Source organism: Apium graveolens, chromosome 7 (assembly GCF_009905375.1).
Source record: "Apium graveolens cultivar Ventura chromosome 7, ASM990537v1, whole genome shotgun sequence".
Lineage (NCBI taxonomy): Eukaryota > Viridiplantae > Streptophyta > Magnoliopsida > Apiales > Apiaceae > Apium > Apium graveolens.
The window spans coordinates 264354996-264370191 of record NC_133653.1 but is presented as its reverse complement, the minus strand read 5'-3'; positions in this window follow the sequence as shown (position 1 = coordinate 264370191).

The following is a 15196-nucleotide window of genomic DNA, read 5'->3' as shown; positions in this document are numbered from 1 at the left end:
ATATTAGAAAATCTGTGTTCAACAATGTTGATCACAGCTGCATCCTAGTACAAACTAGATGAATTTTCTCTCAAGATATTTCTTAACAGCTCTGGAAAATCTCTCTCTAATTACTAGCTTCTTCTTGGTTTATATATTACCAAGTGTACAAGTGAAAAACAATATAAAATTACAATAGTAAAATAAGTTCTTCACTTGCTTCTTTTCCTGTTCAATCAAGTACTTTGTTGACTATTGCATCTTTGTACTAAAGAAGAACAGCTGCTTTTTCTGTTAATCCTGAAATTCGGCTACCACATCTCAGTTTTCTCTGACAACCCATGTGCCTCTGTTTGTAGGTACAACTACCACTTATCAACGGCTAATTAGCAGAACATCCGTTGAAGCTTTCATCCGTTGATGACTTCATCCGTTGAAGGATGTTATCCGTTGAAGCTTTCATCCGTTGATGCTCTCATCCGTTGAAGGATGTTATCCGTTGAAGCTTTTAGAGACATCCGTTGAAGCTTAGCTTCTCATCCGTTGAAGGTCTTTAAGTCATCCGTTGATACCACTTCATTTATACAAAATTACAAGGCATGAAATATTTACAATTGGCCTTCCTATCTGCATATCATCTAGTAGTCAACATGACTCATAGTTTCTCTCAACTTCTAAGAATTACATTTTAAATACAGAGACTGAAATATGCTACAATACTAGACTTATTTCTAAGTAAAGCTACATCATCAACGGATAGCCAAAGTGGTCTTATCCGTTGAGGCTACAGACACTAAATTTCTACTTAAGTGTTTTGTTAAACATATCATCAAACTAATGCACATATATTCCTAACAATCTCCCCCTATTTATGTCTATAAGAATTGTAGACATAAATTCAGGGTTAACTTGATGATAACAAAACACTTAACAAATATTTGAATTGAAACTAAGTAGAAATATAAAAGTGCTGCAAAAGTGTATGTACTAGGAGGTAATTGAAGATTTACAGTATTTCCAAGGGTGCTCCTCTAGCCTGAGCAAATCATCATTTTCTTCTTTGTTCCCTGGTTTTCTTTCCTAGCCCTTTGTCATTTTCCTCAATTTGGAGTTGGAGTTGTCTGAAGAATTCAGCTTCATCTTCATCACTGATATCCAACTTAGATTGCATTTCCTTGAGAGTTTCATTGCTGGCAATCTTGAGTTGGTCTTCAAGTCTGAAAAATCTTCTGACTCCTTTGTCATCTCTAAATTCCATCAACCAATGAGGTGATTTGTGAATTTTAGTTCCCCTTTCTTGTATGAGTAAGGTTCTGGGCAAAGCATTTGGTTCCCTCCAAGTCTTCCTTATGTTAGCAATCTTGTTGAGAATTTCAGTCTTGGCTGTTCTGGTAAAGCCAGAATCCTTTTTGATGGCTGAAAAGACTCTGATCAAGGTAGAGTAGCCTTCATTTAGAATCCTGTAGAGAGGCCATATTCTTTCCCCAGCTCCCTTATATCTGAACACCAATCTCTCTGGTAGCTGTCTGTAGGCAGCTATTCTCCTTACTTCCTCCAGCTCATCCAGATAGAGATTAATGTCTGAAGCTTCTTTTATGTCACAGATGTGAACATAATCATCTTTAGAAATGGGTGGCTTAGGGTTAGGTTTTTGTTTTTGAGTGAATTTCTTAGAGGTTAGGGGAGGTGTAGATTTAGATTTTCTTTTCTGTTTCTTTGGTAGTGGTAGAGTGGTTAAAAAGGTAGGCAATGTGATGTTGTCCCAATCAATAGGTTCCTCTTTTGGAATGATTGGTTCACCATGGATATTTATAGAGGGATCAGCAACAAAAGGTTCAGGTATGGAAGGTAGTGGTTTAGATATAGATTTGGTATCTTCAGGGTTATCTTCACTCCTTCTGTGTGCCTTGGCCTTTCTTCTGTTTCCCTTCTGCCATTCCTCTCTTTCTTCCATATTTTCACCAAATATGCTCCCAAGAACCTCATCTAAGTTAGCAATCTTTTCTTCACCCATGACTTCAATTCCTTTCATTTCTTCAACTTGGCTTGACTTTAGCTGTTTTTCAAGCTTTGCTTGTGCTCTTTTGTCAGCCTTGAGTTTTACAGCTTCTTTCTTCAACCTTCTGGTTTCTTCCCTTTTAGCCTTTAGAAATTTGGGATGTCCTTGCATCACACAGATACTCTTTCCCTCTCTATAGATAAAGGCCATGTTCATTCTCTCACCCTTGTCCTTGGTCTCCTTCTTCTTTATGATGCTTGCACTTAGAACTTTGTCTCCATCAGGTTTTGGAAGAGGAAAGTCTACTTCCTGCATCTGAGCAAAGTCTAGGGGATTCTTTGTGGAGTCCATACTGGATCTAGTGTTAGGCTTTAGAACCATAGGTTTTAAATTCTTGAAAGAAGTCTCTCCAACCTTATTTCTCCCTACTGGCTTGAGCTCCATGTTGATTGGTTCAATCTTTGTGCTAAATTTCACAGATGTTGATTTATTTTGTGTAGAACCAAACACCAATTGCAACCTTTCATCAATTCTCCTCCATTGTTCTTTCATTTGTATTTCAGCTGCTGCTAGCTGAATCAAATCAATTCCATCAGGTTTTCCCTTGATTTGAATGATTGGAGAGGTAGTGATGGCAGGAACTAGCACTTTAGATATCTGAATCTTTGTAGAGGGCTCTCCTTCCCCTTCCCTTTTATTCTCCCCCTTTTTGTTATCATCAAGGAGAGGGGTCAAGCCTTGTGCTTTTGCCAGCTGCATTAGGAGATTGGTTTGAGATTGTTGGTTGAGAAGAAGGGTGGCCACAGAATCTTCAATTCCTTGAACTCTGTCTTCCAACTTGGCCAGCCTTTGTTCAGTAACTGATTCCTTTTTCAGTCTCGAAACCAAGTCCTGCAAAGTACCATAGGGCATGACTGAATCCAATTTTTCTGAAGTGAAGGATTTCAAGTCAGCAATATCTTTCCTGAGATCATCCAGACTCAAATTTTGCTTTACTTTCTGCAACTTTATGAGATGCAGTGAGTCCAGGTGAGCTTGGAGGATAGCCTTGATATTTGCATTTGAAGTGTTCTGAATGGCCTTTTGAATAGTGATGATTTGTTTGACCAAGTGGACATTGAATTCACCTGTTCTATGCTCCTTAGTCAAGGCCCATTCAGGTAGATTAGGAATGGAACTAGGGTCTTCATCTCCCCCTATGTTCATGCTTCCATCAGAAGAAATAGAGTCATCATCATCAGAATTTACTCCAAATTCCTCAGATGGCTCACCAGCTGTAGAAGGCATCCTGTTAATAGCAGCTTTATCCCTTTGAAGAGATTCTGTTGAGTGCACTAGATGTAGTGTCCTTTCTGCCTCCTCATTGCCCTGAGCAGCCAACATTTGATAGGCTGTCACAGGATGAGTAAAAGTGTCAGCATCCAAGGAAATGTTATCAATTACAGCTTTGTAATGTTGCTGAAATTGTCTTTCCTTTTCAGCATCATCCACAATCATTGACTCATGAGCAATGGCTGGTTCCACCCTTGTATCAACTGTACCTGCTTTTCTCTCTTTTTCTCTATGTTCTTGCATCAGGGGCTCCCCCTGGCTCACACATCTCACTCCCTCACCTTCACCTTCTAAGGTGGTACTCCACTCACTGACTTTTGCCATGCTGGAAGAAATAGCATGCATTTTTGTGCTCTCAATCTCTCCTTTTGCCTGGGAGCAACCCAGCCTCTCACTCAAATTTTCACTCCCTGCCCTCAATCCTAAAAGTGATTGCACAGTATTCATGTCTTCTACACTTGGAATCATTTCAGTTATTTGTGTAGAGACTATCAACGGATGTGGAATATCCGTTGAAGTTGAAACTGTTGTTATCAACGGATAACTGCTGTTAAGCTTATCCGTTGAAGAGCAACCACTTGTCAACGGATGAGTGATATCCGTTGAAGAAGGAAAAGAAGATGAAATTGAAAGTGATATAACTGTTGAATCTGTATAGATTGATTTGATATGTGTTGATACAGATCCTTCAATTATATCTGAAAGAATTTGCGGGTGATCCAATAAATCATCTAAAAGATGATGATCACCTGTATTTGAGTGGGGCTCCTCCCTGAGTTGTAAAGAGGGAGAATCAGGAATTGATGGGAATAACATATCCACATCCAGAGATGGTGAAGAAGTATTTGGTGATTGATGTGTAGTTATTGTGAGAGAATGGGGCTGTGACTCCACATTTATTGGAGTCACATCAAACTGAGTTTGAGAAGGCACAGAGACAGATGGATGTATCTGTGCAGTGTGTGCACCCTGTGTAGAAGATTGGGTTCTAGCCTTCTTCCTTCTAATAAAAGCTTTTGTAGGTGAGTGTTTGGCTTTAGTGTCCCTCCCTCTTTTGTTCTGTGTTCCTGGTTGGGAACTCTTTTCAATAGTAACATCCTTTTGGGAGGATGCTACTAGGGATGTGCTAGAAACCTTTTCAACCACCACAGCTTTTTGAGAAACTGGGGCTTGGCTAGCTTGGGAAGCACTCAACTCTCCTTCCTTATCCTGGGGGTTTCTTTGATGTTCACCCCTCCCCTCACCACTCACACCCTGTTCACTTCCCTCAGGGTTAATGGTTGTTGTTACAACTGTTGTCTTTTGAGAAACAACAGAGGTGGTTTTCTTTGTCTTGGATTTTGAAAGTTTAGATTTGGTGACCTTGGTAGAAATCTGTTGGGGCATTGACACAGATTTCATGGCCACACTAGAAGATAAAGAAATAAAGGGGTTGGAAGAAGTAGGAGTTGTAGAAGCAATTACCTCACCTACCTGGGGTGCATTCATGATTGGTAAATATACCAATTGCACACTGCTGTTGAGATCCATTCTCAATAAGTCTGCAAGAACTCTTTTCTCTTGTGCCCAGCACTTGAGTTTATTATTCTCATTGATAATGACTAAACCTTCAGCTACATGGTTAGCCAATAACATAAAGAATCTAGCATAATAGATGTTATTAGGTCTATTAGCTTTGTTACCTAATCTAGTACCTAATTCTAGCATCACATAGTTGTTAAAGTTAAAGTACCTATCAGAAACAAGCATATAGAACATATTAACAAGAGATGAAGTTATGGCATCAAAATTACTAATTTTCCCAGAGAAAACCTTTATGAAGGCATCCCCAAGAAAACTCCATTCTTTCCTAAGGCCTTTTCGTCTAATACCCCCTAAATTAGCAGAGTTAAGAGAGTAACCTATGGAATCTAACATGCTGGATACATCACTATCAGTGTGTGGTGTCATGGCATTGTTCTCAGGTAATTTAAAACATGCTTGTAAGTCATCACAGTTAATACAGTGATTTTTACCTTTGAGAGTGAAGGAGATAGTCATATCCATGGAGTTGAACTCAGCAGTTGTCCAAATCTCCTCAACTACTTCACAGAAAATTGTTGGGGCTTCCAGCATTGCATAGCTAAGTTTACAGTTTTTGATGAAGTCCATCATTTTGTGATAATCTGAGTGGGCTTCATTCTTTTCTACCAGAGCTATGAAATTGTTCTTCTCGTAGATGAACCCAGATTGAGACATAATCTTCACGACTGGTGCCATTGTTGTGAGTAGAAATTGCAGAGAATAACTTGAAGGTTTTGCAGAGAGAAAATGGTAAATGCTTGAAATTCTAAGAAAGCGTAAAGTAATAATGAACAATCAGAAGGGCTTATATGCTTTCAAAGAAAAAGAAATAAATAAAGGATTAATCAATAAATAGGTGTTAGTGAATTTCAGCCGTTTAAGAATAAACTGTAAGTATTCTAATAACTACTTTTAAAACCAATACATACAGATGTATGTATGGTATCAACGGTTAAGAAAATAGAATCAACGGCTGTGGAACACCTCAAACGTCTGATGTGACATTTCAACGGATAATGTAAATTGTCATCCGTTGAAAGGTACTTCAGCTTTATCCGTTGACGGATAAAAGTTCCAGAGATATACTTGTCTTTCAACGGATAATGAATATCCGTTGATAGAGCAATTTTGACTTTCAACGGATAGGGAACATCCGTTGATGGAATAAACTTTGTTAAAAGTCAAATTTGTTCTAGCAACTAATATATTTCAGGCTTCACATCAAATTGCAAAGAAGACATGAATTTTAAGAGTAATTAAGCATACCTAGCTCACTTACCAATCTTGTGAATGTTGATTCATCAAGTGGCTTGGTAAATATGTCAGCAATTTGTTGTTCACTTGGAACAAAATGTAGTTCCACTGTACCATTCATGACATGCTCCCTGATGAAGTGGTACTTAATATCAATGTGCTTGGTCCTTGAGTGCTGCACAGGATTCTCTGTTATGGCTATGGCACTTGTGTTGTCACAAAAGATAGGTATTCTATCAACATGAAGTCCATAATCAAGGAGTTGATTCCTCATCCATAACATTTGAGAACAGCAACTTCCAGCAGCAATGTATTCAGCCTCAGCTGTAGAAGTAGAGACTGAATTTTGCTTTTTGCTAAACCATGATACAAGCTTGTTTCCCAGGAATTGGCAGGAGCCTGTTGTACTTTTCCTGTCTATTTTGCAACCTGCATAGTCTGCATCTGAATAACCAATTAGATCAAAGCCAGATTCTCTAGGATACCAAATTCCTAAATTTGGTGTACCCTTGAGATATCTGAAAATTCTCTTGATAGCAATTAAGTGAGACTCCCTAGGATCAGCTTGAAATCTAGCACACAGACATGTAGCAAACATTATATCTGGTCTGCTAGCAGTTAAATATAAAAGTGAACCAACCATGCCTCTATAACTTGTAATGTCCACAGACCTTTCAGTCTTATTTAATTCAAGTTTGGTGGCAGTGGCCATGGGAGTTTTTGCAGATGAACATTCCATTAAGTCAAACTTCTTTAAAAGATCATGAATATATTTAGTTTGACTAATGAAAATTCCATTACTAACTTGTTTAATTTGTAAACCAAGAAAATAGGTTAGTTCTCCCATTAGGCTCATTTCATAATTACTTTGCATTAGCTTAGCAAACTTTTTACAAAGTTTATTATCTTTAGAACCAAATATTATGTCATCTACATAAATTTGAACAAGTATACTAGAGCCATTAACATTTCTAAAGAAGAGAGTTTTATCAACAGTACCTCTAGTGAAGTGATTCTCCAAAAGAAATTTTGATAATGTTTCATACCAGGCTCTAGGTGCTTGCTTCAGTCCATAGAGTGCTTTCAACAGATAATACACATAGTCTGGAAAATTTGGATCTTCAAATCCTGGAGGTTGACTTACATAGACTTCTTCCTCTAATTTCCCATTTAGAAATGCACTCTTGACATCCATTTGATAGACTTTGAAATTGGCATGGGCTGCATAGGCTAGAAAGATTCTGATAGCTTCAAGTCTTGCAACAGGAGCATATGTCTCATCAAAATCTATTCCCTCTTGCTGAGAATAGCCTTTAGCAACCAATCTGGCTTTATTCCTTATGATAATGCCATTTTCATCCATCTTATTTCTGAATACCCATTTTGTATCAATAGGACTCTTGTTCTTTGGTTTGGGTACCAGCTTCCAAACTTGGTTTCTCTCAAATTGGTTTAGCTCTTCCTGCATAGCTAATATCCAATCTGGATCCAATAAGGCTTCTTCCACTTTCTTAGGTTCCTCCTGAGATAGAAAACTACTATACAGACATTCATCTTGAGTAGCTCTTCTTGTTTGCACTTTAGATGATGCATCACCAATGATCAGTTCAAAGGGATGATTCTTGGTCCATTTCCTTTGAGGTGGAAGATGAGCTCTAGATGAGGTGATCTCAGTATTGTCATGATGTGAGATAGAGTTTTGATTAGTTGAAACTCCCCCTGAGTTGTTGGTCCTTTGCAGGGAACTTGGAGTTCCATCAATTAATGATGTAAATTGATTATCAGTTGATGAGCTATGATCAACGGATGCTTCATTAAGTACTTCAACGGATGATGCACAATGTCTTTCAACGGATGCTGAATTTTGTGCATTATCCAGGAGCAAATTTTGTATTCCTTTTGAAGTGTCGTCTCCATCAATCTCTTCTTCACTATCATCACAATATATTTCAATATTGTCAAATTTGAGTCTCTCATAATGTTCCTCATCTGTTAGTCCATCAATCTTTTTATCATCAAACACAACATGCACAGATTCCATAACAATGTTGGTTCTTAGATTGTAGACCCTATAAGATTTTCCAGCTGAATAACCAACAAATATTCCTTCATCAGCCTTTGCATCAAACTTCCCTTTATGGTCAGATTGATTCCTCAGTATAAAACATTTACATCCAAAGACATGAAGAAAGTTTAGAGTTGGTTTTCTTTTCTTGAACAACTGATAAGGAGTCATGCCTTTAGCTTGATTGATCAAAGAAATATTTTGAGTGAAACAGGCACAATTAACAGCTTCAGCCCAAAAATATGTTGGTAACTTTGATTCTTCAAGCATTGTTCTGGCAGCCTCAATTAAAGATCTGTTCTTTCTTTCAACTACCCCATTTTGCTGAGGTGTTCTTGGAGCTGAGAACTCATGCATGATTCCATTTTCTTCACAGAACAGCCTTAATGTCAAATTCTTGAACTCAGTTCCATTGTCACTCCTGATGTTTCTTACCTTCAAGTCAGGATGATTGTTGACTTGCCTGATGTGATTGATAATGATTTCACTTGCTTCATCCTTTGATCCAAGAAAACAGACCCATGAGAACTTTGAGAAATCATCTACAATCACTAAGCAATATCTTTTTCTTGCTATTGACAATACATTGACTGGTCCAAACAAATCCATATGTAGCAGCTGTAATGGTTCATCAATTGTTGTTTCAAGCTTCTTCTGAAATGATGCTTTCCTTTGTTTGCCTTTCTGACAAGCATCACACAGACCATCCCTTGAGAATTCAACAAGAGGTATTCCTCTTACTAAGTCCTTTTTGACTAGATCATTCATTGTCTTGAAATTCAAATGGGATAGCTTCTTGTGCCATAGCCAACTCTCAACTGAACTTGCTTTGCTGAAGAGACAAGTAATAGATTCTGCATCTGTAGAGTTGAAGTCAGCTAAGTACACATTTCCTTTTCTAACTCCAGTTAGAACCACTTTGTTGTCTTTCTTACTAGTGACAACACAGGCTTCAGAATTGAAGGAAACTGTATTCCCTCTATCACATAGTTGACTGATGCTCAGTAAGTTGTGCTTGAGACCATCAACTAATGCAACTTCTTCAATGATGACATTCCTTGTTGAAATCAAGCCATATCCCATAGTAAACCCTTTGCTGTCATCTCCAAAGGTTATGCTGGGGCCAGCTCTCTCTTTAAACTCTGTGAGCAGGGAGAAATCTCCAGTCATGTGTCTTGAACAGCCACTGTCCAAGTACCATAGATTTCTTCTATTTTCCTGCACACCACAAAATCAATCAATTTGATTTTGGTACCCAAGTTTCCTTGGGTCCATTCTTGTTAGTCTTTCTCCTAGACTTCATTCCTCCTGCATCTTTAGACTTAGGTGAGTTTGAGTCAACCTTGGTCTTAGATGTGGTTGGTTGAGGTGTAGGGTTAGTCATAACATTATCCAGCACATTTATAGAATTATTAGGCATGGATTGTGCATACATGTTATTCCACATTGGCATATTGTATGGCATTTGAGGCATACTGAATGCAGCAAGATAAGGATTGTTAAAATATAGCATGTTTGCATAATGTGCATAAGGATTTTGTTGAGACATAACAGGCATAGCATGTAGAGGTGATACAGACATGTTAGGCATGGAAGAGGGTACAGTTATGGGAGATTTCTTAATAGATTTACAATTAGCAGATAGATGATTAACACTACTACAATGCACACAGCTTTTTCTAGGAGCATACTTATCAGGTGTGTAATTGTTATGTTTGTTAACTCCTACCTTCCCATTTCTGTTGGATTTCCTTTTGGATTCCTTTTTATCCTCAACCATCTTGAGCCTATTGTTTAACTGTTCTAAGGTCATGTGCCCTACATTCACCTTTCTGACATCTTTGGATGTGCTTGCTTCTTCTTTGACAAAGTTCTTTGAAGTTGAACCAAACTTTTTGTTGAGTTTCTTTAGATTTTCTCTTTTAGAAACATCTGCCTGTTTTAATTGAGGAACCTTCAACGGATGTTCCTTTTCTTCCTTCAACAGATAACTTTCATCATCCGTTGATTCCACATCCGTTGACAGTCCATCAATTAATTCCAGTTTCTTTTTATTTTTATCCCAGGCAGTTTCACAGAATGATTCAATTCCTTGGACTTTGGCAATTTGAGCACTTACATCCCTAGATGTTTTCCAGGCTTTAATCACCTCTTGCTCTTTCTCTAATTGATTGGAAAGTATTTCTACTTTCTTAACAGATTCAGCTAGTTCATTCTCAACAGATATACAATGCAATTTGGTTTTCTCTAGGTCAATCAACTTATTTTCTAACACAGTATTTCTATTGCTTAAAAACAGATTGTTCTCTTTGATCCTACTATTTTCTTTAGCAAGAGATTTAAGAGACACACGCAAATGATACAATTCAGTAGACATGTCATTGAAAGCATCATTGCACTCTTCTTTAGTAAGCTGTGTTAAATCAGTAGTGATTACCTGATTGCTTGATGAACTAACTTCGTTTTCTTCAGAATCAGCCATGAGAGCAAGGTTGACATAATCCACATCTTCATCCTCTTCATCTCCATCAGCTGCCCAGTCCTTTTCTTGAGTAATGAAAGCCCTTTCCTTCTGTTTGAGCAGATCAAAATATTTCTTTTTGTAATCTACTTGTTCAAATTTCTTCTTTTCAGAGGTTGGCTTTCTGCACTCACTTGCAAAGTGTCCACTTATACCACAATTAAAACACTTGAACTTGGATTTGTCCACCATGTTCTTATAGGGTTTAGTGGACTCTAGTGTTTTTCCTGAACTTCATCTTTGCAAATCTCCTGGACAGAAATGCAAGATGCTCATCAATACCATCAGAGTCATCTTGACTGGAGTTGTCTTCATTTTCAGCAACTTGCTCTTTACCCTTGTCTGATTCTGGATTTCTTACACCATCTTTGGAGCTTGATGTAGATCTCACAGTTTCTTTTCTGCATGCTTTCTCATTTTCAGCTACCAATGCAACTGAACCTCCTTTCTTTCTCCCCCTCTCCAATACCTCATCCTGTTCCAACTCTAGTTCATAAGTCTTCAAGATTCCATATAATCTTTCAAGAGTAAAGTCCTTATAATCCTGAGAGTTTCTTAAGGAAACAGTCATGGGTTTCCATTCCTTTGGTAAGGATCTCAAAAATTTAAGATTTGAATCCTTCACCTGGTACACTCTACCATACAGCTTCAGTCCATTCAACAGCTTTTGGAATCTATTGAATGTGTCATTTAAAGATTCATTCTCTTCAAAATGAAAGTACTCATACTGTTGAATGAGAAGCTGCATTTTGTTCTCTTTTACTTGTTCTGTACCTTCACACAGCAGCTGAACTGTGTCCCAAACCTCTTTGGCAGTTGAACAATTTATCACATTATCAAACATATCCTTATCAAGACCATTAAACAAAATGTGCATAGCCTTCTTATCCTTGTGGACTTCTTCTGTGTCTTCCATTGTCCATTCTGCTCTAGGTTTTGGAATGGTTTGACCAACAGCAATTGTGGCCGTAGCAACTGTGGCTACTTTGTGGGGAATGTGAGGACCATTCTCAATGCAGTTTACATAACCTTCATCTTGGGAGAGTAGATGAAGGTGCATTTTCACCTTCCAGTGGTGATAACTGTCTTTGTCAAGAACTGGGATCTTTACTCCAATATCCTTCTTACTCATCTTTGTTAGATTCCAAGATCTTTAAACTCTTTGTGTGTCAAGAGCTAGCTCTGATACCAATTGTTATTCCTAGAGGACTAACAATGAGATTTACAGAAGGGGGGTTGAATGTAAATCTCAAAACTTTTTCAGGTTTTGAGAAGTTTATTAAAGCAGTGTGTTCTAGATGAACAAGTGTATGAATTGCTTTGAGCTAATGCAGACAGATATATATTCAAACACAAAATGTAAAGAACACAACAAACTTTAAAAACTTTTCTGGTGGATTTGTTGTTCCACCAGAGATGGTATATTAGAAAATCTGTGTTCAACAATGTTGATCACAGCTGCATCCTAGTACAAACTAGATGAATTTTCTCTCAAGATATTTCTTAACAGCTCTGGAAAATCTCTCTCTAATTACTAGCTTCTTCTTGGTTTATATATTACCAAGTGTACAAGTGAAAAACAATATAAAATTACAATAGTAAAATAAGTTCTTCACTTGCTTCTTTTCCTGTTCAATCAAGTACTTTGTTGACTATTGCATCTTTGTACTAAAGAAGAACGGCTGCTTTTTCTGTTAATCCTGAAATTCGGCTACCACATCTCAGTTTTCTCTGACAACCCATGTGCCTCTGTTTGTAGGTACAACTACCACTTATCAACGGCTAATTAGCAGACATCCGTTGAAGCTTTCATCCGTTGATGACTTCATCCGTTGAAGGATGTTATCCGTTGAAGCTTTCATCCGTTGATGCTCTCATCCGTTGAAGGATGTTATCCGTTGAAGCTTTTAGAGACATCCGTTGAAGCTTAGCTTCTCATCCGTTGAAGGTCTTTAAGTCATCCGTTGATACCACTTCATTTATACAAAATTACAAGGCATGAAATATTTACAATTGGCCTTCCTATCTGCATATCATCTAGTAGTCAACATGACTCATAGTTTCTCTCAACTTCTAAGAATTACATTTTAAATACAGAGACTGAAATATGCTACAATACTAGACTTATTTCTAAGTAAAGCTACACCATCAACGGATAGCCAAAGTGGTCTTATCCGTTGAGGCTACAGACACTAAATTTCTACTTAAGTGTTTTGTTAAACATATCATCAAACTAATGCACATATATTCCTAACAAGTTCCTAATGAGGGACGAAATAGGAGAAGAAAGGGGAGACCAGAAGATGTCCAGAAGCTGTTATGTAGCCTCGCTGAGGGCAGATGGAATAAGGGAAAGGTATTTCCTATTGAAGATCTGGATATCCGTGAAAATGATGAGAAACAAGGAAAACCTACGGAAGACCTGATCCCGGTTCCTTTGGCTCCCAAGGACCCCGAAAAAGTAACCTTTATTGGAGCATTGTTGGAGGATCCCATTAGAGGGGGGTTAGTAAGGTTCTTGCAAGAGAATAAAGATGTATTTGCGTGGACAACAACGAATATTTTCGGGTACAAGACAAGAGAACTCTAAAGTTGCTGCTACTTCGTCCCCTTTTTTCCAGGCATAGACCCGGAATTGATCACCCACAAATTGAACGTGGATCATAATCGGAAGACCGTAAAGCAGAAGACAAGGAGTCTTTCCCCTGAAAGGCAGGAAGTCATCAAACAAGAAGTGGAGAAGCTCTTAGAGGCTGGTTTTATTGAAGAAATAAAATTTCCGAAATGGTTAGCGAATCATGTAATGGTAAAGAAGGCTAATAGAAAGTGGAGAATGTGTGTGGATTTCACCGATCTGAATTATGCATGCCCAAAAGATTATTTCCCGCTGCCAAGGATATATACTCTGATAGACGCAACTGCGGGCCACAAGATGCTAAACTTTATGGATGGGTTCAGCGATTACAATAAGATCAAGATGCATAAGGATGGCATCCCAAAGGTATCATTGATCACTGACTTTTGAGTTTTTTGTTATCTTGTTATGGCATTTGGTCTTAAAAGTGTAGGGGCTACCTATCAGAGGTTGGTAGATAAGATCTTTTGGGAAAACTATGGAAGTATATGTAGATGACATATTAGTCAAGAGTCTTGTGAGGATTGATCATATAATCCATTTGAGGGAAGCTTTTGAGATCTCGAGATACCACAAAATGATGTTAAACCCTGCTAAATGTGCTTTCAGAGTTGGAACTGGAATTTTTTTAGGGTTGATGGTCTCCAAAAGAGGATTTGAGATTAACCCGGATAAGATAAAGGTTGTCCTAGACATGGAACCTCTATGTTCCATAAGGATGTTCAGAAACTCACTGGGAGAGTTGAAGCTTTGGGTCAATTCATCTCCAAGTCTGGGGATATGTGTTTACCTTTATTCAAGTCTTTGAACAAAGTAAAAGACTTTGCATGGACTGATGAAAGCCATGAAGCATTCGAGGATTTGAAGAAATACATGGTTCAAGCACCGTTATTGGCCAAACCAATTCTTAATGAAACTGTGTACTTATATTTGGCCATTTCAGAAAATTCCTTGAGCACCATGTTGGTTAAGGAGGAACTTATAATCCAAGAAAACCAATATATCATATCAGTAAGATTCTACATGGGGATGAGTTGAATTATTCGACTATTGAAAAGTTTGCTTTGGCCTGGGTGATGCCTCGAGGAAGTTGCGTCCTTACTTATAATCCCATAAGATTGAGGTACTGACAAATTATCCTTTGAGAAACATCATTCATAATCCTAAGGCCAATGAAAGATTGATTAAATAGGCCATAGAGCTGGGATAATTTGACATAAAGTATAAGCTGTGAACGGCGATAAAAGCCCATGCATTGGCTGACTTCGTGGTTGAATGTACCATTCCAAACCAAGAAGTCGGGGGAAGGGAGATACTGTACCTCAGGGCATGGAGGAAAAAGAGGAGAATGAAGGAGAGCAGATTAAGGACAGGGAATTCCGGGTTCTCAATTTTGATGGAGCATCAAAAACAAATTCGAGCGGAGCATAGCTAGTTTTATAAAGACCCGATGGATTCTTGATTGAATATGCTATGAAGTTAGATTTTCTGACTACAAATAATGAAGCTGAGTATGAAGCTCTGATAAATGGTCTTGGCCTAGCAGGAACATTGAGGGTTAAAAACTTGAAAGTTTGTGGAGATTCGAAACTTGTGATATCCCAGGTTAAGGGTTCGAAGCAAGAAACGAAACAATGACAAAGTATGTATGCTTGGTGAGGGTTGTGATGACTCAATTCAATGAGTGTCATGTCGAGCACATTCTAAGAGAAGAAAATTATAAGGTTGATGCATTGTCCAAATTTGTCTCATCGAAAATAGAAGAAAGTTCTGAAAGCGTATACTTCTGTGTTTAAAAAACACGAAGTATAGCTGTTAAACTAGTTGCCCCCATAGGGCTTGAAGGGT